Source organism: Tachyglossus aculeatus, chromosome 12 (genome assembly GCF_015852505.1).
Source record: "Tachyglossus aculeatus isolate mTacAcu1 chromosome 12, mTacAcu1.pri, whole genome shotgun sequence".
Lineage (NCBI taxonomy): Eukaryota > Metazoa > Chordata > Mammalia > Monotremata > Tachyglossidae > Tachyglossus > Tachyglossus aculeatus.
The window spans coordinates 22670480-22697299 of record NC_052077.1 but is presented as its reverse complement, the minus strand read 5'-3'; the positions used below and the strand labels follow the sequence as shown (position 1 = coordinate 22697299).

The following is a 26820-nucleotide window of genomic DNA, read 5'->3' as shown; positions in this document are numbered from 1 at the left end:
GTGCAGAGCACTGTACTAAGAGCTTGGGAAGTACAAGACGGCGACATATCCCTACCCAGCAACCCGCTCACAGTCCAGAATGCTGGCACTGGCATGGTGCCAGGGGAAGCAGCGTGGCTCAATGGAAAGAGCATGGACTTTGGAGTCAGAGGTCATGGGTTCAAATCCCGGCTCCGCCACTTGTCAGCTGTGTGACTTTGGGCCAGTCACTTCACTTCTCTGGGCCTCAGTTACCTCATCTGTAAAATGGGGATGAAGACCGTGAGCCCCCTTGGGACCACTTGATCACCTTGTAACCTCCCCAGCGCTTAGAACAGTGCCTTGCACATAGTAAGTGCTTAATAAATGCCATTATTATTATTATTCTTAAAAGTCTTGAATTTGATGTTGGGATCTTTAGTATGTCATTTAATCTAAGGCCCACTTCAAAGGACATTGGATAGGATTGTTGTGGGCAGAGATCCTGTCTGCCTATTCTACTGTATTAGCCTCTCCAAAATACTTAGTATGGTGCTCTGCACACAGTAAGTGCTCAATAAATACCATTGTTTGATTGCTGGGGAATTATGGTTGAGGCAGCCAGAGAGAGTTGGCCCACGGTATCTTGGACGGGGAAGGAGGAAGGGAAAGATTGGTGAATGACCACCTTCCTCATGATGGTTCTCCCCGAGTGGCCTGCTACTCTTCCCTGAGGTAGTCCAGCCCACTCTCCCCCGGCCCACTTTCCACTCTTTAGGGGGAATTGACAGAATCGATGAACGTTCTAGGATTTTGGAGCTCCAAGAGCCAACATTACTGCAGTAATATAATAATAATAATAATAATAATAATAATGGTATTTGTTAAGCGCTTACTATGTTTGTAGCCCTATTCTAAGCGCTGAGGGGTTACAAGGTGATCAGGTTGTCCCACGTAGGGCTCACAGTCTTAATCCCCATTTTACAGATGAGGTACCTGAGGCCCAGGGAAGTTGTGACTTGCCCATAGTCATACATCTGACAAGTGGTGGTGCCGGGATTAGATGTTTGAGCCAATTAGTAATAATAGTAATAATAGTATTTGTTAAGCACTTACTATGTGCCAAGCACTGTTCTAAGCGCTGGGGTAGGTACATGCTAATCAGATAGTCCCACATTGGGCTTAGAGTTTTAATCCCCATTTTACCTGTGCCTGAGGGAACTGAGGCACAGAGAAGTGAAGTGACTTGCCCAAGGTCACACAGCAGACAGGTGGCGAAGCTGGAATTAGAACCCACGTCCTCTGACTCGCAAGCCCATGCTCTTGCCACTATACTATGCTGCTTCTCGGCCATGCTGCGATTTGTAAGAGGTGTTTTAAATGGGATTTGTTAAGCACTTACTACGTGTCAGTCAGTCTTCTAAGCGCTGGGGTAGGTAGATACAAGCTAGTCTTGGTGGACACAGGTCATGTCCCACATAGGGCTCACAGTCTTAATCCCCAGTTTATAAATGAGGTAACTGAGGCAAAGAGAAGTGAAGTGACTTGCCTAAGGTCACAGCAGACAAGTGGCAGAGCTGGGATTCGAACCCAGGTCCTTGTGCGCCCACAATAAGAAGATGTGTTAGGAAGTGGCCCTGCTGTGGGGTTAAATGTAACTGTAGCTCAGGCATGTACCTGTTCTAAGTGCGCTAAAATATTCTGGTTTTAATAAATATTTTTCCTTAATTGCAGAATGAGTCAAATTTTGTGTTCAAATGTTGATTGTGGTGAAGTATTGATCCATTAAAAAGGCTGGCAGGGAACCTTTCACTTGATGGAAGTTGTGTCTCATTATAGCAACAGTGCTCCTATACGAAGAGGATTGCTGTTTCAGGTTGTGTCAGCTCGTGTGTGTGTCCGTGCATTTTACTGAGGAGATTACACTAAATCACCTCAGTCCCTGAAGTAAATTTGTTGTGAATAAAAAAAAACCCACCCCAAATGCACCCCAAAACAAACTCTGAATTCCCCAAACCCTACTGTTTTTAGTTTACATGCACTTACCTTTTCATTATGTTGAAAGGCGTCTTTATGGATTTTCCTATTCTAAGTACATTCGTTCTTGAATATAGTAATTATAGCATTTGTTAGGCACTTAGTATGTGCCAGGCACTGTACTTAGTTCATTCATTCATTCATTCAATCGTATTTATTGAGCACTTACTGTGTGCAGAGCACTGGACTAAGCGCTTGGGAAGTACAAGTTTGCAACATATAGAGACGGTCCCTACCCAACAGCGGGCTCACAGTCTAGAAGGGGGAGAGAGACAATAAAACAAAACATATAAATGAAATAAAATAAATAGAATAAATATGTGCAAGTAAAATAGAGTAATAAATATGTACAAACATATATACATATATACAGGTGCTGTGGGGAGGGGAAGGAGGTAAGGTGGGGGAATGGGAAGGGGGGTAGGGGGAGAAGAAGGAGGGGGCTCAGTCGTTGCTAGGTGGATACAAGCAGATTGGTTCGGACACAGCCCCTGACCCACGTGGGGCTCACAGTCTCCCCATTTTACAGATGAGGTAACTGAGGCACAGAGAAGTGAAGTGACTTGCCCAAGATCACAGAGCAGACAAGTAGTGGAGCTGGGATTGTAACCTGCAGCCTTCTGACTCCCAGCCATGTGCTCTACCCACTACGCCATGCTGCTTCCCACTACTCTAGGGATCTTTAGAAAAAGCACAACATTTATTGTAATGTTTATTTCGCCAGGCGTTATGCCCGGTGTGTCTGTGCAGGAACCCAAGTGCTTAGTACAGTGCTTTGCACGCAGTAAGTGCTCAATAAATACGATTGAGTGAATTAATGAAGAATCAGCACCACAGTATCGTGTTGCCCCTAGTTCACAGTGATTGTGTCATCTTTGGAAACAGTATTTAGTAGTGTTGTGTCTTCAGTGGTTTGACATCAAAACTCAGTAGTGATTTACTTATCAAAGGAGGCTTGTTGCATACGCTCTGTTTTCCCAAACTGCCTAAACTTCCTCTAGGCTATAAACTCTATTATATTTTTCCAAGCACCTATTACAGTTCTGTCCGTATGGTTAGCTCTCAGTAAATACCATTGAGTGATTGCCAAGATGCCCCAAAGAGGATCAATCAGATAATCGTATTTATTGAGCACTTACTGTGTGCAGAGCACTGTACTAAATGCTTGGGAAGTACAAGTTGGCAACATATAGAGACAGTCCCTACCCAACAGTGGGCTCAGAGTCTAAAAGAGGATCCCCCAACTTGTGTCTACAGAGGACAAGTGCTTTGGTATCATTTTGGCCATATGTCTATAGTGAACCAGCTTAACACTCCTGTCAACCTAAAATAGCTTTGTGGCTGTATTGATGAAGCAAATGAACAACACAAGTCCTTCCTGAATTTTCTACTGGAATCCTGACATCACCAAATTGTTCTTGGATTGACAGCATTTAAAGGTTTTCCATTTTTACAGCTCTGCCCCTTGGTTTCTTCTCCTTCTTAACATTCCCCCATCTCTCTCCTTCCTCCACCTTTCTCATCTTCTTTTCCCCATCCACATTCTCCCCTCCCACATTTTTCGAGCTGGCAAATATAGGGTGAGGGACTCTAGACTGTCAGCTTCTGGCGGGCAGTGAACGTGCCTACTAACTCTGTACTCTCCAAAGTGCTTATCATAGTACTCTGCGCACAGTAAGTGCTCCATAAATACCCTTGATTGATTAATTGAGAGTGTGCAGTTCCTGCAGCAGCAGTTAATAGAGCAGCCTCCCAGGCTGATCAGGAGACACTACACTTCCACAAATCATGTTTGCATTAACCTACTCCAGCCCCTTCCAGACAGACCTGTCTGCATTGCACTCAGAATAAATTCCATCTTCTGTTCAATTCCAGTCACAGAAGTTGCTGACTGGAAGGAGACAATAGGAACTTGAGTAAAGGGGTAGGAAGAATGGATCTTTAAAGGGAAAACAAGTTGGCATTAATTATGGGTGTGGGGATGACTTGGATCCAAGGGATTCTGGAGGTGGGTGGAAGAGGAGTTTTGTGACTCTTATAAGAAGGTGGTGCTTTCCAATTTCTCTTTAGAGTTGGCATCAAGGTAGTGTGTCTACTTGTGCTGAAACTGGGAGGACAAAACTACAAACTTAGCTTTCAAGATCTCTTTGAAGAGGACGGACGGGATTTGTTCACCAGCGAAAAAATACGAAAGTAACCCTCACTACCTTTTTTTCTGCAGTCGACTTCTAAAGAGACAGTCACAACGAGAAAAGGGATGGGCAAATAGGCCTACATGCCTCTCCTTCCCTAGATTTTCTTCATTCCTTAACAAAACTTGAAGCAGTGTCCCTGTTTAGGGAGTTGCCGCAGGCTAAGTCTGAAGGTCAGAGAAATTCCACACTGTGTTTGTGCAAGAAGGTGTACGGTGGCAGAGGTTCCTGAGCTCTTATTTTTGCGAGCTGAGGTAATAAAGGTTGCTTCAAGTTTTCTCTCTTTTGCATTGAAATTGGATCTCATTGACTTTGCCATGTGGAGAGTATTTTGCTTGGCCCATTTTGAATCCTTGGAGAACATTTCCCTGCTGTTTCTTTGAGAAGCCCTCTGCTAGTAGGTACTGATCTGGATTTTGTTTTCATTGTTGTTCCAAAGGGCAGAAATGCAAACATGACTCTTCCTGTAGTGGTTCTCTCTTAAGAAGCATTCCTAAATGTGATGTTGAATGTTTAGAACTACAAAATACTCTCACTGTTGCCCTTTTCAGAGCATTGAAAAATTGAGGAGTACATATTAAATCCTAATTACAGTTTTGTGCCTTCAGGCAGCAGAATGTACCAGTATGCCATAGTGTCTCAAATATTGTCTCTGACTTAACAGTGAGACGTAAAGAGAACATTTTACAAGTAGCGTGCTGAATCCTTAAAGGCAACTCAGTAAAAATGGCCTCTGTCTCCATAAGGAAGAAAAGCTCTTGCCTGTGCATTCTGGCCATAATTTTTTCTGCCTGGAGATGAACTACCTCAGAAACCATTTCTTCTAGTCATGCAGAGTTGTTAGTGTAGGTTCTCTCTCTCTTTCACTCTCTAGCCTATAAATTGCCAGTAGTAGTTTTTTGGGGCAGATCGGCTGTTCGATTTCATTACTCCTACCGACTTGATGATCTGACTGTGTTACCTTTAGGAGAATTGGGAAATATGTTCAAGCCCCATGCCGAACTCTATGGCATGCATAATTCGTGAAAAATGTAACCAGGTAGATAGCTTAAATATTCACCTGATACATGTCTCCAAAATTTCCTTAAATCAGTGCTGTAAAATGATCTGGAGTGGAGAAATGAGTCTCTAATGAAGTAATCTCTGGCATAAGATTTTTGTGCCCGTGGCAAGGTAAACAGCAGTGATGCTTAGGGACTGGTGTGAATGCTGCGTGAACTACCACTTTACTCCCTCGCTGATCATATTAGCCTTCTTCAAACCTTCCCAAGGCCTTCTCAGGATTGCAAACACATTTCTTCTTTCTCGAGTGAGTGGAAATAGATGAGAGGCAGTTGGTTGCCACAGCAAAGATTGGCATTATCCAATTGAAATCTCAGCCACCATGTACTTACGATGGCCACACGCTTTCTCCAGGTTCCAGCTGCCTAAGCAAACCTGACCAAGCCCAACATTCCCTCGACTCCCGGTTTTCCATTTGCTTTATCCTTTCTCTAGTCTGGCCCAGATCCAACTCCCAATCCTAGATTAGCGATTCAGTAGTCTGCGATGTCATTCGGGTTAGAGAAGCCTCATTGAGGATCCTTGTGTTGTTTTTTTTTAAGAAAAAAAGAGTATCTAATAGCAAGAATCTGCAATTGCAAGTTACTTCCCCAACTAGGGCCCTGAAATGACCACCTGAGACCATTAAGGAAGTACCATTAGTGGGTCCAACAGCAATGATGCTTAGGGACTGGTGTGAATGCTGCGTGAACTACCACTTTACTCCCTCGCTGATCATATTAGCCATGATATGGCTACTCAGTTCACTGTTCTATCTCTGATAGTGCGTTGTGGGCAGGGAACATGTCTGCCAACTCTGTTATATTATACTCTCCCAAGCCCTTAGTACAGTGCTCTCCACACAGTAAGTGCTCAATAAATACGATTGGTTGACTGATAGAAGCATCAAGGTGCTTCGTGGAAACATGTAATGATTGTCTTTTTGCGTTTCCCTGTTCATTCAATCGTATTTAGCTGTTAAGCTAAAAGAGTATGAATTGTTGTAATTCCCAATTTAGTGCAATGGCCTAGGGTCATTAAAGAAGACAAAACCGCTATTTTGTAATACACTGGACAAGATATTTTTATACAGCCTAAATCCTAGGGAAAACCTGGGTATCTGAGGAGTAGTAAATGGTTCAAAGCAGTGGGAGCTGAACTGCCTACAGATGTGTTGTGTTACCCACCTTAGCATCGTCACTATCCCACCGATCACGTGGGCCACGGATGCTCCTGCCACGTAAGCAGCTTTGCCTGTACTGCCCCCGGGCCCGCTCCCACCCCAACCACTGCCCTGGAGGGAATGTGACCGGTAGAGGCAAGGGTTTCACTAGTTTCAGGTTGGCAGCGTTTCATTTTGAGAGCAGGAGTGGGACGGTGACTTGGGGATAGACGGGCTAGGTCTGTGGGGAGGGGCAGGGAAGCATTAAAAGCTAGTGGGTCAGGCTCAGTCAGGCTCTTTGGTTGCTGATGGGAAACCTGGGGCTTTGGACAATCTCGAGATATCAATGATTCAGAATATTCCTGTCTGCAATTACCAGTGCTAATGGAAAGTTGACAGTAAAGGAAAGAAGGATTAGAGGAAGGATGGGAATTCACTCGAGAGGAGGGTAGAATTACAATAGGGAAAAGAAGCACTTAGTCATTTCCTGACTTAATGACGCTTCCTCCTCCTTCTTCTTCTGCTGCTGCTGCTGCCCGTGTAAGTGCTTCTGTTTTCCTTGGTCAAGAACTGAGAAGCAGCGTGGCTCAGTGGAAAGAGCCTGGGCTTTGGAGTCAGAGGTCATGGGTTCATATCCTGGCTCTGCCACTTGTCAGCTGTGTGACTTTGGGCAACTCACTTAACTTCTCTGTGCCTCAGTTACCTCATCTGTAAAATGGAGATGAAGACTGTGAGTCCCCCGTGGACAACCTGATCACCTTGTAACCTCCCCAGTGCTTAGAACAGTGCTTTACACATAGTAAGTGCTTAATAAATGCCATCATTATTATTATTATTATCAGAGAGCCTCCAGCTCTTTCCTTAGGTTAAAGCTTCTGACTAACCCCTGGTATTTACAAAAGCCTCTTCCACTCCTCCTTCCACTAATCTTTCTTGTCCCATCCAAAATGGAGATTTGATAGGTTAGTAGTTGAAGAGCTGTTCAAGGATCTTACCAGCTGCGGCGGAGTGGGGACAGTCCTGGCAGGGAAAACCCACGGTAAGGCAACTTGGGGAGAGGGTGGCAATAAACAGACCTATTCCCTGCCCAAAACGAGTTTACAGTCTAGAGTGTGGGGGCGAAGAGAACACAGACATGAATACAAATAAATAAATTACAGATATATACTTAAGTGCTGTGGGGTTAGGAGGGGACAAGAACTAAGCTTCTGAGCTAGCCTTCTCCTTGGTGCATGGGCTGCCATTTAGGTGGAGAGGGAGGAGTGTTGATTGGTCAGAAACGTGGAATCTCCAATACATGATCAGTGACCTTGCTAAATGAATACACTAGAAAATAGTTTATGGATCAATCCACCTAGAATATATTTGTAATAATCTGCTAGCCCACAAAATTGTTTTAACTCCAAGACCACAATTTACTGACTTAAGCCCCAGCAAATTAAGGGGTGTTTCCAGCCTAGATATACTTCCTACTTACTAGGGATTGTTTTTATTACCTTTTACTTAAGAACTAGAGAAGTAATGATCTAATCCCATGCACTTGAAGTTAAAGCCAGGTAACTACTACTAATAATAATGATGATGATGGCATTTGTTAAGATCACTGTACTAAGCGCTTGGGAGAGTACAACACAACAGAATTGGCACACTCCCTGCCTCCAACAGGCTTTTCTTTTTGCCAATCAGAGAACCAGCATGGCTCAGTGGATAGAGCACAGACCTGAGAGTCAGAGGACCGGGGTTGAAATCCCGGTTCCGCCACTTGTCTGCTGTGTGACCTTGGACAAGTCACCTAACTTCTCTGTGCCTCAGTTCCCCCATTTGCAAACTGGGGATTCAATACCTGACTTCCTCCTACTGAGACTATAAGTCCCATCTGGGACCTGATTACCTGGTACCTCCCCTTAGTACAGTGCTTGGCACATGATAAGCACTTATTCTTAATCATACTATTATTAATAATAATCACGTCCTTTCCCCTCCTTCAGCACGCCATGAAAAATGTACATCCACCCCATCTTCATTCCAGCCACTTTACTAGTGGTTCCACCCGGGGTTTATTTCTGCACAGCAGCCATTCCAATCATCCCGGTTCGTCTGTCTTTATTTGTGCACTTCTCCTGGTAGTCGTGCCTCCTACAATAGATCGAAATCTCAAGGGATGAGTGATTTTGCTATCCGCTCAACCCAGAGTGGGCACTCCATAAATAAATACTGTTGGCGGACTGACCAGACTCTGGAAGAATGAGTGTTAATACTTAGGCATTGATCTGAATTTGTTGTTCAAAGACAACCATTTATTCTTTTGGTAGTAATGATAAAGATGAATGTTGCATTCAGTAGGATCAATAAGTAGATACAAAGCAAAAATAAAGAGTGGGTGGCCTTTTCATTTGTGTTTTGAGTTATCCCCTTTTGAGTTTTACTTCTGAAACCTAAGAAATAACCATCTGAGGCAGGTAATTATGTGCTGCTTTAATTAGAACGAATGAAAGCTCTTTTTTATTTTGGTGAAGGAAGCTTGGTTTCGTACAGTGTTCTGTACAGAATTCTTTCACACTGAATAGCTCCACTACATATCACTTAGATGGGAGATGCTCAGAAAGATCAGACACATGTAAACATTAATTGCTAATGCACAGATGCTCTTACCCTAATTTCAAAAAGAAAAAATGATTCATTTTGAAATGCCAGTCTGTGCCCTAGTTAGCATTTTGGTGTGGCAGTTTAAGTACTCTAAATACAGCAGCTGTCTTTATGCTCAGTGAATGAAGGTGGGGGCTTTCTTTTTTGCCACCTGACAGATGATTAGAAAAACGTGGTATCACCTGGGAGAGACCCTTGAAAATAAGAAGTCTAAATAAAACTGCCATTGATCTAAAAGTGGTAAAACATGGCATCAGGAGATCTCATTCCTTGCCCTTTATTAAAGTCCCCATAAACTTATTTCATTAGATATTCCTATCATAAAAAAAATCAGTTTGAGTCTGGCAGACGTTTCAGAGAAGTAATTTCATTTCCTCAGTTCTTTGGATCTCTCGAAATCAACTGAGTAGTGTAATTTTTTTCTCAGATCCCAAGCATAGAACTTGATTACAGTGGCTGGTTAGACTTAGAAATTCTACTATTTTTCCAGTTGTAGAGTTGTTTTGACAGCACTTTAAAAATACTAGGTAAATTTTCAATGTTATTTTTGCCACTCCATTTCTCTTCACCAGGGAACTAGACTAGAAATTCATATTTCTGCCATTTTGCATGGTTCCCACATTGTCGACTTGGAAAAAAATGTGTGCAGCAAAACCTCTGACATTTATCTGAGAGATGTGCCCTGAAACAATAGTTCCATTTAAAAAGATAAGAGGAACATCTCATTGTAGACAGTATAAAGTTTGGCCAGTTGAGAAAGCATTCAGGAGATTTGGCTTTAAACAACATTGTTTAACTGTGTATTTGAAAGTTAATGACGTTGGACCAATGTCAGACTGGTGTAGAAGACTGTTCTGAAAATACGGCACATCTTTCCAGCAGTCTTCTAATTTATGGAGTAACTTGTGCACTGCCATTTGTCACTGTTTTTGATTGTTGGTTAAACTTAGAAATTAAGTTGTTTCCTATGAAAATGTAATTGCAAGGTGACCATCCCAGATGGATTTCCTGCTTCGACCAGTTGCTAGTTGTGCTAGATTAATAATGTTCACTTGCAAGTGGTGAATTCCTAAATAATTCTGGGCAGGTGAATATCCATTCTTTTCTTTAGAATCTCCTTGTTTTCCTTGGTTGCCCATTTCTGAGGTCTAGCATGCAGATTGTCAAGAAATTCTTTCCTTAGATCAACCAGAATCTGTCTTGCTTAAAATAAATTTCCCCTTTTTCATATCTCCTCTGCATCCACCCAATTAAAACCCCATCTTAAATGTTAAGGTAGTTAAGATATCCCAAAGCCTTCTCTTCTGTTCATTGATGCCTCATAAATATGATTGACCGATTGATGGACAACCCTAATCACAAAGGACCTATTTTCATTCCTTTTTATCATTCTTGTCTTTCTTTCGAATCCTTTGTCTCTTCTCTAATACCTTTTTAAAGTGGTGACCACAATAATAATAATGATGGTATTTGTTAAGTGCTTACTATGTGCCAAGCATTGTTCTAAGCGCTGGGATAGATACAAGGTAATCAGGTTGTCCCACATGGGGCTCTTAATCCCCATGTTACAGATGAGGTAACTGAGGCACAGAGAAGTTAAGTGACTTGCCCAGAGTCACACAGCTGACAAGTGGCGGAGCCGGGATTAGAACCCACAATCTCTGACTCCCAAGCCTGTGCTCCTTCCACTAAGACATGCTGCTTTGGACACAATCTATATGTAATCTATATATGTCTGTCCCTGGGTTGCCATCCATGAATGTTTTGACTCGTTGGCATTTGGTTCCCATGGCAGGGCACGTGATCCAAGTTGTGCATTACGTGACCAGCCAGAAATGGAAAAATGTGACAATAAATGCACAATAGCCCACAAAATATCCATTTTATTATAATACACGCTCATTATGTTTACTCTCTTGTTCCATTTCTGCATTATCCTTCTCTTGGCTGTGATAAGGCTGGAGTATGTGCCATCTTCAATATTGCTGAATATTATTTTAAAAATTAAATTTAACTAGGAGGCCCTTGTTGTTTGGGAGACCATGATTTTAATAGCAACACAGGGACTGAGTGGCCTTACTAAGCTACACAATTCTGATCAGGAGACCGGGAGAAAGATTCTCTAAAAATTCCTGGCTTCACTTAAAACAAGGTCACTATCAACAATGTTTACTGAGTACCATCTGCGTGCAGACCGGTTGCGTTGCAAACAAATGGAAGAAGTAAAATCCCTGATCCCAGCCCTCAGAGAGAGTACGGTTTAAGATCAGAAGCTGAAGACCTAAATAGAGAAGCAGCACAGCCTAAAATGGAAAGAGCACATTGCGGAGGATCAGAGGACCTGGATTCTAATCCCAGCTCTCCCACTTGTGTACACGGTGACCAGGGACAAGTCACGTAACCTCTCTGTGTCTCAGTTCCCTCATCTGCCAAATGGGGATTTAGTACTTTTTCTCCCTCCTGGGAGCCCCATGCAGGACCTGATTATCTAGTAATCTTGTAATTATGGTTGTACATATTTATTACTCTATTTATTTATTTATTTATTTATTTTACTTGTACATTTCTATCCTATTTATTTTATTTTGTTGGTATGTTTGGTTCTGTTCTCTGTCTCCCCCTTTTAGACTGTGAGCCCACTGTTGGGTAGGGACTGTCTCTATGTGTTGCCAATTTGTACTTCCCAAGCGCTTAGTACAGTGCTCTGCACATAGTAAGCGCTCAATAAATACGATTGATTGATTGATTGATTGTAAGTTCTGCAGTGCTTAGTACAGTGCTAGGCACACAATCCTTAACCAATACCACAATTAGTGCTCAGGAAGATTGCAGCCAGTGGACTTTAATCTTGTAGAGGAAGTATTTTTGCAGATTGTCCCAGTGACTTTGGGGGGAAAAAAAACCCTGCAGGTGGTTTTAGGATTAAGATTGTCCCAGCTCTAGATGGTTTAGGATGCAAAGGAATTGGAGACTTGTAGTCTGTATAGCCAAGAATGTTTGGGGGAAGGGAGGGTATTGTGTGCCATCCAGGCAGGGGTGGGGGCCTGGTTTTCAACCAAAAGTTTTGATCACCCTTACCAGTCATTACGAGGCTTTCAATGGATGTAATTACCTTTGGTGTACTGGAAGAGCTGTTTGTGGTACCCTATGTATTTAGAGGGCCCATCAACATTACTTTGGGAGTCTCCCTACCCACACATAATAATTATAATAGTAATAATAATAATTATGGTATTTAAGCACATATTATGTGCCAAGCACTGTTTTAAGCACTGGGGCAGATACAAGGTAATCAGGTTGTCCCCCTTGGGGTTCATAGTCTTAATCCCCATTTACAAATGAGGTAACTGAGGCACAGAGAAGTTAAGTGACTTGCCCAAAGTCCCACAGCTGACAAGCGGTGGAGCAGGGATTAGAACCCATGACCTCTGACTCCCAAGCCTGGGCTCTTTCCGCTAAGCCCTGCTGCTTCTCACATGGAGAAGGAGCTGGGATATTGATATTGTATGTAATTCTCATTGGGAGGATTTAGAAAGTGTGCCTGAATGTTGATGTGTAGTTCACATGCTTTGGGCCTCTCCAAGAGCACTAGAATAATTTGTTCCAGGACAACCTGACAGTTTTAAAACCCTTGCCCCACCATAAAATGTTGTTTTCTTTAAGCAGTAAAATATAAAAGCAAGCTCTATCTTTCATGGACAATGATTTTAGCCAAAGGGACATATTTTCAATTTTGAAGATTAAGAAGGGCTCCATTCAGGTGCCTTTGAGGTGAGAGCAGGGTACGGGGAATTTGGAAAATGGAAGCAGCTGCATTTCCAGAAACCCGCTGTGGATTCTGACAGCACACTATTGCATTCAATGCTGCAGGTTGCTACAGGTGATACCTGCATCTGTGCTCAGTTAATGAGAATGGAACTATGCAGGTGGAAGCCACTGGTCTGCTATGTAACCATGGGCAAGTCACTTCACTTCTCTGTGCCTCAGTTACCTTATCTGTAAAATGCGTATTAAGACTGTGAGCCCCAGTAAGACATGGACTATATTCAACCCGATTAGCTTGCATCTACCCTAGCTGTGAGTACAGTGCTGGCACATAGTTAATGCTTAACAAATACTATTTTTTTTTTAAAGTCACCCATGCCTGGCCCTGTGGGCCAGACTCAATCTCTTGGTGGTTTGAATCTGGGCTTCAGGCTGTATTTTGTCTGTCTCTCCTCTACTTGCTGCCCATGATTGCAATTTTGGCTTGACATCCATCCAAAAAGGAAATTTCTGGAAGGGATATTTTAGCATCTTGGCCACTGTGTAATGGCCTCAAAAGGAAATGACAGTGAAGGGAGATAACCCCATCTGAGTCTCCAGGGCAGAATGAAAAAAAGATTATGACTCAGAAAAAAAAATATGTGAACCAAAGGGAAGGTGGAAAACCACCTGGATATTTTTCTATCTTCCTCTTTCTTAATTTAAACTGTTCACTTACCTGCACCTGTGCTCTAATGACAAATGCATTTTGCCCATTAAAGACGACTAAATCAACCCATAAAATACTACAGCCTTGTCATGAATAGAATTTAAGAACTGAAGAAATAATCAGTGGTGTTTATTCAGCACTTACTGTGTGTCAAATACTGTGTTGAAGGAAGATACAATACGATAGAGTTGGTCGACATGATCCCTGCCAAAAAGGAGTTTACAGTTTACAAAAGGGGTGATAAAACATTTAAGTAAATTATAGGTATGAGAAACAGTGTCGTGTATGTGCATAAGTGCTGAGGGGCTGCGATGAGTATCACAGTGCTTAAGGGGTAGAAATTCAAGTGCATAGTTGATGCAAAGGGAAATGGAGGGAGTGGAAATGAGTCAGGGAAGGCCTCTTGGAGGATATGTGACTCTAACAGGGTTTTGAAGGTAAGAAGAATGGTAGACTGTCAGATATGAAGTGGGAGGGAGTTCCAGGTCAGAGGGAAGACTTGGGCAAGTGGTCGGCAGTGGGATAGTTGAGACTGATGAACAGACAGTAGGTTGGTGTTAGAGGAATGAAATGTGCAGACTGGATTGTTGTAGGAAATCAGGCAGGTAAGTTAGGAGGAGGAGAGCTGATTGAGTGCCTTGAAACCATTGGTGAGGAGTTTTTGTTTGTTGCGGAGGTGGATTCATTCATTCATTCAAATGGGGAGGTGAGAACTGAATGATTTTTCAGAAAAATCATCTGGGCAGCAGAGTGAAGTGTGGACTGGCGTTGGGAGAGACAGGAAACGGAGGTCACCGAGGAAGCTAATGCAGTAATCCAGGTGGGAAATGAGTGCTTAGACCAGCATGATAGGTAACAGTTTGCATGGAGAGGAAAGGGCAGATTCTAGAGTTGTTGTGAAATAATGAGAATTATAATAATATGCCAGGCACTGTACTAAATGCCGGGGTGGATACGAGCAAATAGGGTTGGACACAGTCCCTGTCCCACATGGGGCTCACAGTCTCAAGTCCCATTTTACAGATGAGGTAACTAAGACACAGAGAAGTGAAGTGACGTGCCTAAGGTTACACTGCAGACAAGTGGCGGAGCTGGGATTATCCCCCAGGTCCTTCCGATTCCCAAGCCTGCACTCTATCCTTTAGGCCACGCTATTCTCAAGTGTTAGTGTCAAGTGTCGCAGTGGACAATAATAACAATAATAATGGTATTTGTTAAATACTTACTATGTGCCAAGCACTGTTCTAAGCACTGAAAGTGTCAGAGCCGGGATGCTTCCGACTCCCAGGCCCGTGCTTTATTCAGTCATATTTATTGAGTGCTTACCTTGTGCAGAACACTGCGCTAAGTGCTAGGGAAAGTACAGTATAAATAGTAAACAGACATAATCCCACAACAAGCTTGCAGTCACTAGGACATGCGGCTTCTCTGTTCCTAACAGTGTGGCCTATTTGAAAGCATGCTGACCCAAAAGCCAGGAAACTTGGGTTTTAGTCACAGCTCTGCCACTGTCTGCTGGGTGAACTTGAGCAAATCACTTAATTTATTTGCTCCTTGGTTTCTGCACCTGTAAAATGGGGAGTGAATGCTTTTGCTTTCTCTTAGATTGGGAGACCTTTATGGGACAGGGATTGCTTTCGCTCTGATTTGCGTTGTATCTTTCATAGTGCTTAATATAGGAGTTGGCACATAACAAGCACTTAAATGCCACAAAACTGCTCCTAGGACATTGCCAATCCTTTGTTTCCTAGGCTCAGGTTTTCAGAGGGTACAGTGACAGATGGGCAGGAAGGTTATTTGAGGCTCAGAGGGTGTTCCTGCGGAATTTCACCATAGCTGCCAGGAGACTGAGCTTTACTGTCCTGAAAATAATATCCTAGGACCAGACTATCCTTAATAGAAGCAATAGGCTCTGGGGTTTGTAGTTCCACAATACCTACTTTTGTGGGGATTATGTGTCCTTTTAACACATGGGGGGCCCCAAAGCCAGCTGAGCCACTGAGTCTAACTTTTCTACCCATTATGTTGGGTTCCAGCATCCACCGGGCTGACAGGATATGAGAGGATGTGCCTACACTAGACACAAATGCTTGGGCACAGCCTGCATGACATCTTCTATATGTATATATGTTTGTACATATTTATTACTCTATTTTTTTATTTATTTTACTTGTACATATCTATTCTATTTATTTTATTTTGTTAGTATGTTTGGTTTTGTTCTCTGTCTCCCCCTTTTAGACTGTGAGCGCAATGTTGGGTAGGGACTGTCTCTATATGTTGCCAATTTGTACTTCCCAAGCGCTTAGTACAGTGCTCTGCACATAGTAAGCGCTCAATAAATATGATTGATTGATTGATCTTCAAAAAGTCTTTAAAATTTACAACTTCATCCTTAAATAAAAATCAATCAATGGTATCTATTGAATGCTTACGTGTGTGGAGCACCGCACTGAGTGCTTGGGAAAGTACAGTACAAATGAACCGTTAAATGAAATTGGCAGTATAAATGAGAAGCATCATGGCTTAGTGGATAGAGCACAGGCTTGGAAGGCAGGACCTGAGTTCTAATCGCTGCTCTGCCATTTGAATGCTGTGTGACCTTGGACAAGTCAGTTAGCTTTTCTGTACCTCAGTTACCTCATCTGTAAAGTGGGGAGTAAGACTAAGCACCCCATGTAGGACACGGACTGTGTCCAACCTAATTAGCTTGTATCTACCCCAGCGCATAGTACTGTCCCTGGCATATAGTAAGTGCTGAACAAATATCCTTTTTTTTTTTAAAATGATTGGACACTTGCAAGAAAATGACACCAAAATTAAATAGACACTCTCTAATTCTGTGAAGAATGTGAATTGTTTTCTGGGGTTTAGAATAATAAAAAAATGGTCAGCAGAATTTAAACCCTGCCCTTAAAGGGTAGACAATCTTGAGCCCCAACCAAGCATCCCAAAAGCCTTTTCCAGTATTAGGAAAATGATTCTTTTAAACAGAAATGATCCCTGATAGGTACTCAGTAAATACTATTGATTGGCTGATTGATTTAAATATCAAGGAATCTTGAGGGATATGTTTTGTTTTGTTGTCTGACCCCCCCTTCTAGACGGTGAGCCCACTGTTGGGTAAGGACCGTCTCTATATGTTGCCAACTTGTACTTCCCAAGCGCTTAGTACAGTGCTCTGCACACAGTAAGCACTCAATAAATACGATTGAAAGAATGAATGAGGGATTTTTCCTTTGCTAGGCTTTGTATTCTTTTGAATCGGGCACTGGTTGGGAGGCAGAAAAGTTCAAGTTTGCTGCTGGTTGTTTCCCTAGCTTGCTCAATTTTGGACATGGCTTAGTTTCCTCATCTGTAAAATTAAGTTTTCAATCCCTGTCCCGCCAGTGTATTTTGTAGGAGTATTGCGAGGATTATGACAAGGTATTTGTGAAGTTGAATTGCATGGAAGGAAGGTACCATAATCAATTTTCATCCTTACAAACTGTAATAGCCAACCTGCCACGTCAGTTTCGGCATAACACATTTTCAGATTAACAAATACAATTGAAGTGTGTGTTAATAATTCGTATTAGCTAATGTTATGTACTAGCGAAATCAATGATGAAAATGGCTTCAGCATTTGGAATAGAAAGACATGACAAAAACCAAGACAAGAAATTAACTGCCAATTACAGTCTTTTAATTTAACACAGGAAGTGTGTGACACATAGCATTTTGATTTTATTGATCCATTTTGGAACATTAGAAGACCGATAGGAGATATGGCTTCTATTTGCATGATGAAAGCTTTCAGGTATTTACAAACTGAGCCCGGATATGTGACCTTTTGCACTGTACATTTAGCTTTAGTTTGTTAACATTAATTTATTGACCAGGTGTTCAAGCAGGTTTGCAAATATTGAAGTCTCGCAGCTTGTGTTACACAAAATGTCTTTCTGTGTCCACAGCACCTGCCAGAACAAAAAGACAGTAAAAATAGGATTTATATGCAAGATGTTTGTGTTCAAATGATAAGCACGATACACCCAAGCACATTTACACTTGTGTGTATGTGTGTGTGTGTGTGTGTGTACACATACATATATAATCTTAATTTTAGTCTAAACATTTAGAGTTGTTGAGCCCCTTTTACAGCATAAGGAGTTTCATTTTCAACACAACGTGGAAATCTGAAGGAAGATTCCGTTTTCATTTCTCTTCCTTCTGCCGCTTCAGCACTTCCATGTCTCTTAAGCAATTGGGAACTCGCCCAACCCTCTGACCTTCACCTCACATAACATTTTGCATGTCTTTACACTTGGTTGCTCCTACTTGCCTGTAGTTTAATTTAGTGTCTATCTCCTGCACTATATTGTAAACTCCTTGAGTGCAGGTTTATGTCCACTCTCCATTGTACTCACCCAAGTGCTTAGTTGTAATGCCGCACACAGTGGAAGCACACCGTAAATAGTATTGATGCTCAGTTTACTGACCAAGGGTTGCCTAATTTTTGGAGAAGTAAAACACTAATTAAAGCTAATGGAATTTCTTTAATGTAACAATGATGAATTATTAAGTTTGTTGCCTGAATCAAAGTGTAAGGATTTTGTGCATACTCAACCAACTTCATTTTTCTCGACTGATTTTTATGTTGCCGTTAACTGCAACTAATAGCCAGGCAGGGCGACTTAAAATGGAGTGAGTCTGTTGCTAAGCATCAGTATTTTATGTAGAAAAAGAGCCTGATAAAAGTGTTATGTCTTGGGAAGCAATCCAGGATGTAGTGGAATCCCCTTTTAGAGTAGTGGGAGCATCCCGTAATTGTCATTTGTTCTTGCTCTAAAGAGGCTTAGTTTGATAGAGTGTCTTCTGGGCTGCTCTCATTTGGCTATTTAGAGATTTCACATAGGTTGTGGACACTTTGCTCATGGAATTGTGTGGGTTATTTTTTCTCTTATATTTTGTTTTGCTTTTCTTGTGTTTTTAAGAATTTAGGTATGATGGCCCCTAGCAAGTAAAAAGTGTTTTAGTCGATGAACTGCATTTTACCCAGTGTACCCTTTCTACAGCACACTGTAGTTTAAACCAGTCAGCAGTATATGAAGAAAGCATCATTTTTTAATTCCTGGATTCACTGGGAATCTTTATTAGGCATGGGCTACTTTACAAGTGAGACGCTCTCACTTGTAAAGTTGCTACTTGATAATTTTTTTTTTAATTAACCAAAAAACCCCTGCTCTGGTAATCTAATTTTCCTCTATTAGGAATATGTAAAATAGACAAGCAGCCTCTCTATTAGGGAAGATCAACTTACGCATGGTATTTAACTGCATTTCTGACATTAAATCTTAAGGGTGAATTAGGTGACTGAACAATTAATATCTGAAAATCAGATGCTCCTTCTTTCAGTTTATTTAATAGAGCAGATTTAATTACATCAGCTCCCTCTTCTGTCTGGTTTTGCAGTGAAGTCATATCCTGTCTTGAGGCCAAAAATCTTTTGCCACACTGATTATGATCTAAGAAAATGCAGCTTTGTGTTTTCTTTGTATGGTACAAAGAGAAAAAGCTAACAAGCGAAAAAAGCATTTAAACACAGTTTTTGGAATCAAAAAACCAAAGCAAGCCTTCATACACTATTTGAAATGAGACCTGGAGTCTGTGTCCTTTAAAAAGAAATCATATTTTCTAGTACAAATCGGATATTGTTGACACACATCTATCTTGTACCTACTACCCGACTCCCTCATTTTCTTTACTCACTGGTGTCATTTATTTTAAGTTTCTTCAAGTAGGTTTACAGTACTAGTCTTCTAAGTCATGAACTATGACTTTTGTTCCAGCCAGAAGCACTCCATCACCAATTAGTAACATGGAAAAAAGATTATTAAACATTTCTTAAATACTTAATAACATTTGGTCTGGTTTTCATGAAAGCATAAGAAGATGGATCTGATTTAATTTAGTTGGTAAAGCCATTAACAGTGCAGGACTGATCACCTAGAAGAGAAGGGAGTAGGGTTTCTGTTTCTAGGCCTAATGACAGATATTTTAAGGACAATGTCACCTGAAGTGTACTTCTCCTCTGGTGGGATTGTGTGCGTCCGTATCTGTGTGTATCTGGTCAGTGTGTGTGGAGATTGAACATACATTGGTATAACTTAATGCCCAAAAGACTTTATTTTTGCTTAAATTAGTTTATACACTGTATAGAATTACTGATTTTTAAGCATAATGGTGTATATTTACCATGTAAAATTCAACTTTAAGTAGCATGGCCTAATGAAAAGAGCACAGTCCTGGAAGTCAGAGGGCCTGAGTTCTAATCCTGGTTCTGCCAGTCGCTTCCCATGTCACCTTTGGCAAGTCACTTAACTCCTATGTGCCAATTTCCTCATCTGTAAAATGGGGATTAAATACCCGTTCTCCCTCCTACCTAGACTGACAGCCACATTTGGAACAGGGACTGGGCCCAACTTGATTGACTTGTGTCTATCCCAGTGATTAGAACAGTGCTAAGCAAGACACACAGAAAGCGCTTAACCAATATAATTAATCTAAAAATAGAATGACTCTCAAGACATCCAAAAATTAGTGATTCTGTAACCCCATGTCGCTTGATTGGGGATAATGCCCCGTAGTTTGCAGATAACATAATATATTTTAATTTACAGATGTGGTTAGATGAGTGGTCATGATCTGAATTGAGAAGCAACATGGACGGACCCGGGAATCGGGACCTGGGTTCTAATTCCAGGTTTGTCACTTGCATGTGGTGTGACCTTAACTTCTCTGTGTCTCAGGTAACTCAGCAGTAAAATGGGAATCAAGATAATCAGGCCAGACGTAGTCCCTGTTCCATATGAAACTCATAGTCTCAGAGGGAGAGAGACCAGATATTTAATTCCCTGTTCTCCCTCCATGACTGAGCCCCATGTGGAACAAGGACTATGGCCTGATTATCTTGTTTCTACCCCAGGGCTTAGTTTAGTGCTTGGCACATAGTAAGTGCTTAACAAATACCCCGTTCTTACCTTTAGATAAAGTTACCTGGACAAATCTGTACTGTATTGGGCTCTTTAGAAGTTTTTGAGAAGAGAAAAAATTATGACTAACCCCCACAATTTATATACATTTAATGACACCCTCCTCCCCTCACCCCCCAATTGGGATGTTGAGAGGAAAAAGTGCTTATGCCCATACACTCTCAAGTGTTATTCTTATTCTTTTAGGACTCAAGTTTTTGTTCATGATTAACGGAATAGTGGTATTTTAGCTGTCAGGTATTTTCCCAGATCCTGCTGTGAGCCCCTTGTTGGGTGGGGACCGTCTCTATATGTTGCCAGCTTGTACTTCCCAAGCGCTTAGTACAGTGCTCTGCACGCAGTAAGCGCTCAATAAATACGATTGAATGAAAACAATGTTTTTGGGTAAAACTGTTTCATTTATTTCCATGCGAAGGGTGATTGGTTCTCAGTAAGAAAAGCAAGAATGCCAGTTTTTTCAGAAATCTGCAATGTTGAGCATTCAGTTTAATGCGGTAGATATAATGCTTCTTCCAAAATTAGCTATGTCTTGATTTTAATTTAACTTAAAATTTCCTGATAGTATCCAGAGCTCTTCTCGCAAGTACAAACTAGTAATCATATATATTTTTTCCTAAGAGTTTCATATTAATCATGCCTATATGCTTAAAATCGGTTTAATCAGTTTTGTCTCCAAGTTCAGTGATACCATTACCTCTCAATATTTTATGTTTATGTGTGTTATATTTACTCTCCCTAAAATTTTCCTCCACTCTAGGGAAAAGAAGGCTCCTTTTAAATCTCTCTTTATAAAGTACTCTACAGCACTTATTAGGAGTAGAGGGGAAACGTGAAAATGGAGTGTCTAAACAAATTGATTTGGATGGCTCAGTATTCTAATAGCATGCATTTGTTAAACCAGTCTCCAGTTGTAAATGTACTTCTTAATGGGTATTCACTACCTTTGCTTTCATAGATAGGTTAAGATTTGCTAGTTCTTTGTATTTTTCTCTTGTTCACCTGTAGTTAATTCAAAAGGCATTCATTCTGTAATCGCAGAAATTAGTAGTAGCAGTAACATAATAATAATGGTGGTATTTGTTATGCACATGTGTGTCAAGTACCGTATTAAAAGCTGAGGTAGACACAATCAGATCAGTCACAGTTCCTGCCCCATGTGAAGCATAAGGTCTAAAAAGGAGGGAGAACAGGTATTTAATCAATCAATCAATCAGTCGTATTTATTGAGCACTTACTGTGTGCAGAGCACTGTACTAAGCGCTTGGGAAGTACAAGTTGGCAACATATAGAGACGGTCCCTACCCAACAGTGGGGTCACAGTCTAGAAGGGGGAGACAGAGAACAAAACAAAACATATTAACAAAATAAAATGAATAGAATGGATATGTACAAGTAAAATAGAGTAATAAATACGCACAAATATATATACATATATACAGGTGCTGTGGGGAAGGGAAGGAGGTAAGGCGGGGGGGATGGAGAGGGGGAGGAGGGGGCTCAGTCTGGGAAGGCCTCCTGGAGGAGGTGAGCTCTCAGTAGGGCCCCATTTTACAGGTGAGGAAACTGAGGCACAGAGGATTTAATTGATTTTCCCATGTTAACCCAGCAGGCAGTGGCCAAGCCAGAATAGCATTTACTAAGACCTTATAGTGTATTGAGCACAGTATTAAGCATTACCCGTGCACTTAGTGCAGGTAAGTGCTTAACTAGCACCACTGTAATTCACAGGGAGGGATTCCACAGTGTCCCTGATCCTCGGGGAACTCAGAATCTAAATATATAAGTTAGGGAGAGATATGGGCCTACGAGGAAAGAAAAAATGTAAAATTTAGGCAACATAAAGCTGTGGGCAAATACCCCAAATAAAAGCCAGAGTCCATAGGGTACTGTCGCTTCAGGAGCATCATCATCATCGTCAATCGTATTTATTGAGCGCTTACTATGTGCAGAGCACTGTACTAAGCGCTTGGGAAGTACAAATTGGCAACATATAGAGACAGTCCCTACCCAACAGTGGGCTCACAGTCTAAAAGGGGGAGACAGAGAACAAAACCAAACATACTAACAAAATAAAATAAATAGAATAGATATGTACAAGTAAAATAAATAAATAGAGTAATAAATATGTACAAACATATATACATATATACAGGTGCTGTGGGGAGGGAAGGAGGTAAGATGGGGGGATGGAGAGGGGGACGACGAGGACGAGCACAATTTCAGGTTCTTTGTGGAATCCAACAATCACAACCACAGGCACAGTGCCACTACAGCCGCAACTGCTAGGTTTCCAGAGGCTGTGAGCTGTACTGCTGTACTCGGTCGTGCGAGGCAGATGGGCACGGAGGTTTCTCGGTGACACGAAGGAGAGCTAGGGTGGGATCACGTAGGAGAGCTAGGGTGGGATCCCAGAGAGGCATTGTGGCAGACCAGGAGAGGAGGATGAAGCTAACAGTCAGTCGTAGGAGTCGCGATGGGAAGGCAGCAAGTTCCAGTGGAGAGAGAGAGGCCGAGGGGCAGACTGCTCCCCGTACCCTTCCTGAGGACTTGTAGGGAACGAGGCCTTGGGAGTCGCAAAGGAGGGCCAGCGGCTACTGGTTGTTTGGAATCTTCAAGGCCCTACTGAGTGCTCACCTCCTCCAGGAGGCCTTCCCAGACTGAGCCCCTTCCTTCCTCTCCCCTTCGTCCCCATCTCCATCCCCCGCATCTTACCTCCTTCCCTTCCCCACAGCACCTGTATATATGTATATATGTTTGTACATATTTATTACTCTATTTATTTATTTATTTAATTTTACTTGTACATCATCATCACCATCAATCGTATTTATTGAGCGCTTACTGTGTGCAGAGCACCGTACTCAGCGCTTGGGAAGTACAAGTTGGTAACATGTAGAGACAGTCCCTACCCAGCAGTGGGCTCACAGTCTAAAAGATTGTACATATCTATTCTATTTATTTTATTTTGTTAATATGTGTTTGGTTTCATTCTCTGTCTCCCACTTTTAGACTGTGAGCCCACTGTTGGGTAGGGACTGTCTCTATATGTTGCCAACTTGTACTTCCCAAGCGCTTAGTACAGTGCTCTGCACACAGTAAGTGCTCAATAAATACGATTGATTGATTGATGGATTGATTCAAGCTGAATAGGCACTTTCGTCTAGCTGGTAAACACCCCTTTTTGAATAGTCTTTCTGTCAAACTATTGTGATCGAATTTCATTATTTGATATTTCAGCAGAAATTCAGAAGGAAAAGTATAATTCAGCGAGGCCTGCATATTTCAGCTATACAAATAGATAATAATAATAATAATAATGGCATTTGTTAAGCACTTACTATGTGCCAAGCACTGTTCTAAGCACTGGAGGAGGTACAAGCTAACAGGTTGTCCCACTGTGGGGCTCACAGTCTTCATCCCCATTTTACAGATGAGGTCACCGAGGCACAGAGAAGTGAAGTGACTTGCCCAAAGTCACCCAGCAGACAGGTAGTGGAATCGGGATTAGAATTCACGACCTCTGATTCCCAAGCCCGGGCGCTTGCCACTAAGCCACGCTGACATCAAAACATGTCTAAAATTGTTACACTAAAGAGTATACAGTGTTTAAAGGACTTTTGTTTCTTCATAATACTTTTTCTCATGGCAGAGACTTGACGTGGATTTTTGTACCATTTCGACATTACCAAAAATGTTTTTGTTTCTGCAGTTAAAAGCGAACCCAGGTTTTTTGCAATAGAATATTTACACTTGCACTGGTTCCATTAGCTGCTGAATCTGTTCCATTTATATGGAACAAACCAAAGAATTGGAAGTGTCTCAATGTGTCACTAGAGTAGAAAACACATTAAATCATTTTGACAGCAAAATGAAATTTTAAATGGAATTAAACATTGTTGGAGTACCATGTCATGAAGTCAGTTTTTAAAAGAAGTCACGTGAATGGCAGTTGAATGTAAATTTGTATGTGAAATGTAGCTTCGAGTTCTAATTAGTATAATTATTTTTATGAATTCCAGGTATGTTTTGTCTCCCCCTTTTAGACTGTGAGCCCACTGTTGGGTAGGGACTGTCTCTATATGTTGCCAACTTGTACTTCCCAAGCGCTTAGTATGTGCTCTGCACACAGTAAGCGCTCAATAAATACGATTGATTGATTGATTGATTGAAATAGTTTACCATTATAGGGCTTAATGAGGATTGAAAAAATGTCACTGGCTAAGTAATAATAATAATAATAATAATAATAATAATAATAATAATAATGATGGCATTTGTTAAGCGCTTACTATGTGCAAAGCACTGTTCTAAGCACTGGGGGAATACGAAGTGATCAGGTTTTCCCATGTGGGGCTCACAGTCTTAGTCCCCATTTTACAGATGAGGTAACTGAGGCTCAGAGAAGTTAAGTGACTTAACCAAGGTCACACAGCAGACATGAGTAGCTAGAGCACACCTTGAACACAGGATGTTTGCTATCAGTGGGGAGGTTAGAGGGTGTAAGATGTGTTTGCTGCTTCACCAGTGTGTTTAAAAAACCCACCTAAAATCCTCCAAGCACCTGAAGTGAGTGTACAACCTCTGTGATGATTTATGATTACTGTATAACCCTTGGGGTCTTTCCTGAATTGCATTTGAAGTAACCCTCAAGACTGTAAGGTCGCTGTTGGCAGGGAACATGTCTACCAACTCTGTTTTATCTTACTCTCCCAAGTGCTTCTACAGTGTTCTGCACACAGTGAGTGTTCAATATATATATGTATATCTGTATATATGTTTGTACATATTTATTACTCTATTCATTTATCTTACTTGTACATATCTATTCTATTTATTTTATTTTGTTAGTATCTTTGGTTTTGTTCTGTCTCCCCCTTCTAGACTGGGAGCCCGCTGTTGGGTAGGAACTGAGAGCTGAGAGCTCACCTCCTCCAGGAGGCCTTCCCAGACTGAGCCCCTTCCTTCCTCTCCCCCTCGTCTCCCTCTCCATCCCCCCATCTTACCTCCTTCACTTCCCCACAGCACCTGTATATATGTATATATATTTGTACATATTTATACTCTATTTATTTTACTTGTACATATCTATCCCATTTATTTTATTTTGTTAGTATGTTTGGTTTTGTTCTCTGTCTCCCCCTTTTAGACTGTGAGCCCACTGTTGGGTAGGGACTGTCTCTATATGTTGCCAATTTGTACTTCCCAAGCGCTTAGTACAGTGCTGTGCACATAGTAAGCGCTCAATAAATACGATTGATTGATTGATTGATTGATTGACTGTCTCTATGTGTTGCCGACTTGTACTTCCCAAGCGCTTAGTACAGCGCTCTGCACACAGTAAGCGCTCAATAAATATGATTGATTGACTGATTGATTGATTCAATAAATGTGATGGATTGAAATCAGTAAATGCCAACCAAGTAACATTTTGTATTTAGACCTTTGGCCAGACAGGTCAGACCAGTTGTTCCATGAGCTTATTCAGATGATGGTCCCAAGACCTAATGAGCTGATGAAATCATTGGATGGGAAATTCCAGTCATTAGTTTGCAGAAACCCTGGAGTGCAGGGACTGGGCTTTTACCATATTTCCCCCAGGCCCTGTAAAGTATAGTACTGTGCACACAATAGGTGCTCAATAAATGCTGTTGTTAATGATCCCCCTTTAGTGGCTGATTTATTTTTTTCCCCAAATTCTAATAGCTCCATTCTGAGCTCTCTCAAACGGCTTTGAATAATCATGATGGAATTTATTAAGCACTTACTATGTGCAAAGCACTGTTCTAAGCGCTGGGGAGATTACAAGGTGATCAGATTGTCCCACGGGGGCTCACAGTCTTAATCCCCATTTTACAGGTTAGGTAACTGAGGCCCAGAGAAGTTAAGTGACTTGCCCAAAGTCACACAGCTGACAATTGGCGGAGTCTGGATTTGAACCCAGGACCTCCAACTCCAAAGCCCGTGCTCTTTCCACTGAGCCTTTGAAACCAAAGTGCTGATTTGGAAAGTTTCTAATACCGTCCCTGCAAAGCATACTCAGTTATTATGCCTATATGCTTAAAATCACGAGGAGGTGTTGTTCTCGACTCACCCACGTGACAGAGAATCATAAAGCTGGTATTTTGTAAGCGCTTACTGCATGTTAGGCACTGTACTAAGCGCTGGGGAACATTCATTCATTCAATCATATTTATTGAGCGCTTACTGTGTACAGAGCACTGTACTAAGCGCTTGGGAAGTACAAGTTGGCAACATATAGTGATGGTCCCTACCCAACAA

General features: G+C 41.6%; 1 protein-coding gene across 5 annotated transcripts in view; it reads left to right on the top strand.

Moving 5' to 3' along the window:
- FBXW7 (F-box and WD repeat domain containing 7) overlaps positions 1-26820 on the top strand; it is a 166538-nt gene that overhangs the window by 26819 nt on the left and 112899 nt on the right. Inside the window, exon 1 of one of the 5 annotated variants that reach the window (XM_038755285.1) lies at positions 20235-20252. The exons of the other annotated variants lie outside the window; for them this stretch is intronic. The gene's annotated coding sequence lies outside the window, so the exon portion shown is untranslated. Of the gene's footprint in view, positions 1-20234; positions 20253-26820 lie in introns of those variants that run through there. 5 annotated transcript variants of the gene reach the window in all.